We start from the raw sequence: 2,957 nt of genomic DNA, 5'->3' as shown, positions 1-2,957 counted from the left end.
AAATTCAATAGTGACTATATGTATCTATATTTGTATTTTATCGAGCCGGTGGTTCTTATAAATGTAGAAATTAGGTTTTATTTCTGATGAAAGTGATGTTTAGTTGATGAAGTTCAATTTAAGTTCCGAGAGAAGTGCAAACTCCTCCGAGAAGCCTTAATGCGCTCTCGGAACTCAAGTACAGCTTTCTTAATAAAAATAAAGAACCCTTTGTTAGTCGAAGAAAAACGTTTATGGAAGCAGATCTGGGCATTTCCGAGAAATCTTCTGGGTTTCACCAAGCTTGGCTGTACAAATTTTATGCCCTTTTTCACTCAAATTCCGGCATCTGGACGGAAGTTTTCAATAATTTAAAATTATGTGTAAAGATAGCAACTGCTTTAGAAGACGATGAAACAAGAAAAGTTATTTTCGTAAGAAGAATTGAGCCAATTAAATTTTTTTAAATATTGAAACACCGTTGGCTGTTGGGCGCGCTATGTGTGCCATGCTAGATGTAACTTCTCCCTTTCAATTTGTTGGAATAATTTGCAATTTAAAATCTGAGCTTATGGATAAGATTATTGTTTCTGCCCTCATTGAAAATCAAGTAAGGAGGAAGTTGAACAACTTAAAGGTAAGTTGAGTGTTCAGGTAGAGTGGCCGAGTTGTCATAGGCGCTGGTTTTAGGCACCAGTCTCTTCGGAGGCGTGGGTTCGAATCCCACCTCTATCAGCCGGATGTATTTTCCAAGATTAATATTATGAAGCTTTTGCTTATTTGTCTAAGTAGACTTGAGTGTTCAGGTAGAGTGTCCGAGTGGTCTAAGGCGCTGGTTTCAGGTACCAGTCTCTTCGGGGGCGAGGGTTCGAATCCCACCTCTATCAGCCTATCTCATACGTGTCCTCACTAATACAGCCTATCTCACGTGTTCTCACTGATACAGCCTATCTCATAAATTTATTACATATTGTTACACATCTCCACTTTCAGTTGAAAGACATGTCCTCATGTCTCAAAAAAAATAATTTTAAAGTATATACGGCCTAATAGTAATCATATCCAAATTTAGTAAATGACATAATCATTAAGTTGACGAGGTAATTGTCGTTGCTCAGCGTCCCGTCGGTCGTCAGATAATCCTTTGAAACAGTTTCCAGCGTAATGGCCGTTCCTTTCACCATAGTAGCAAGTTTCACGAGCAGGGGTAGCTTGCTGATAGTAACCGCGGTAATCATTATTAATACCTTCTTTCGGGCGTGTTAAGTTTTGAGACTGTATTTCATTCCTTGGTGGGTTTCTAGAGTACATGTCCAGTCTAATTTGACTTATTTCGTTAGTCAATTGAGACACCACATCTTTTAGCTTGCTGATTTCATTATTTCCAGACCCAGATATACAATGCGGTTGGCTTTCAATCTTATCATACGTGTATATTGGTGCAAGCTTCTTTAAGTCCTGAAAAGCTTGTAATCGTTTCGTGGTCGATAGAGCTTCCGCCATCGTACGTGGATTGGCTTGAAAAACTGCATCCTTCAGGCTTGGGTGTAAACCAAACTGGTATTGCTCTAAGATGAGGGCTTCGTAGGATTCTTCGTGAATTCCAGGAATAGCGAGCACCACCAATCTTCTTAAATCTAGTGCAAAATCGTCTAGATGCTCATTAGGCTCCTGCATACGCCCGCGGAATCCGGCCATAAAAACCCGTTGTCGTTCTGGTTGAACAAATGCTTCCTTCAAAGAAGTTATCAGATGGTCATACGTATCCTTAGCATTTTGTGGTAAGAAATCGTATGTGTTGAACGCTTGTTTTGTAAGGAACGTAGGAAGAATACGCAACTTCTTGTCCTCGTCCCAGTCGCTAGACAGGGCACAGACCTCAAAGTATTTGAGCCACAAGTTGAAGTCCCCTTCGCCATCATATTTTTCTGGAGAACGACGGTATGAGTTCACAGAATGGGCACATTACCAGCGTTGTTGGCCACGTTATTAGCACCGTTATTATTGTTTTATTGTGATTCTTCTAAGAAAATGTGTCCGATACGGAAACATCCCACCGCTGTCACCAAAATGTAACGTGGACGTAAGGAAACCAGCACTGTTTTCTTTTAGCGATCTTTAATTTTCTACTTTGTACAATATCTCTCTAAGCCTAACAGTGTTCTTGAAACTTTACTTTGTAGCGGAACGCTACATTTGGGCCTTCACAAACAACATCCAAACATTTAGACTTACCCATTGAGGCACCAAATTATATCTCACTGAACCCTAAGCCTACATCCATCCTAATAAGATGGAGTCTCTAGCCAGAGGGAGCTCTATTGCACTACTTGAGCGCCCCCTGGTCTAGATAGGCCTAACTAGAGATAAGGGAAAAGTATATATAGCCTGGACAGCCTCGGGAGCAGTGGTTAGTTGGTTAGTTCACCCGTGGTACTTCGGTTAGCAAGTTAGTCAGAGGAATCTCCTATTTAACACCCGAGTGACTGACATCTGTCACCGGCAGCAATAGACGGTCGCCTTTCCGACCCTCTAACGGTTTAGTTTGCAAATTAGTGAATCCCGCGCGCTTCTCAGTCTAGTCGCCTACCGTTTCAACAAGACCAACAGACATTTTTCACATGGCTCTGCAAATTACTGTGAGTGTTATGTTTCTGTAACGGACATTCCCTACTGGCGCTTCCCCGATTAAGTACTGCATTGTATATAGCCCATTATCATAATTATTACTAAATTAACTAACCCATAAAATTATTTATTATGTTTCAATGTAAAATACTAACCTAACTAAAACAGTTATTGTTGAAGTTTCCTGCGGTAACTACAGATAAGTCTGGTCGAACTCACAGGACTACACATACTATAGATACAGGAGACAGTAAGCCTATAAGTACTCTTGCCTATCGATGCACAGAAGCAAAAAGAGCAATCACTAAGGAACATATAGACAAAATGTTGAAGGCAGGACAAATACGTCC

At 40.6% G+C, this 2,957-nt stretch overlaps 1 non-coding gene across 1 annotated transcript; it reads left to right on the top strand.

Annotated features, from left to right (window-relative positions):
* The first annotated feature begins 632 nt into the window (after positions 1-632).
* TRNAL-UAG (transfer RNA leucine (anticodon UAG)) lies at positions 633-714 on the top strand. Its single transcript has one exon. It is a non-coding gene; the product is annotated as a tRNA-Leu (tRNA).
* The last annotated feature ends 2,243 nt before the right edge of the window (positions 715-2,957 follow it).

This window comes from Phalangium opilio, unplaced genomic scaffold, assembly GCF_054372755.1.
Source record: "Phalangium opilio isolate 3A_F unplaced genomic scaffold, DU_Popi_V2 ptg000078l_1, whole genome shotgun sequence".
NCBI classification, from domain to species: Eukaryota; Metazoa; Arthropoda; class Arachnida; order Opiliones; family Phalangiidae; genus Phalangium; species Phalangium opilio.
The sequence above is the reverse complement of the archived record's forward strand: the minus strand, read 5'-3'. Positions and strand labels throughout refer to the sequence as shown.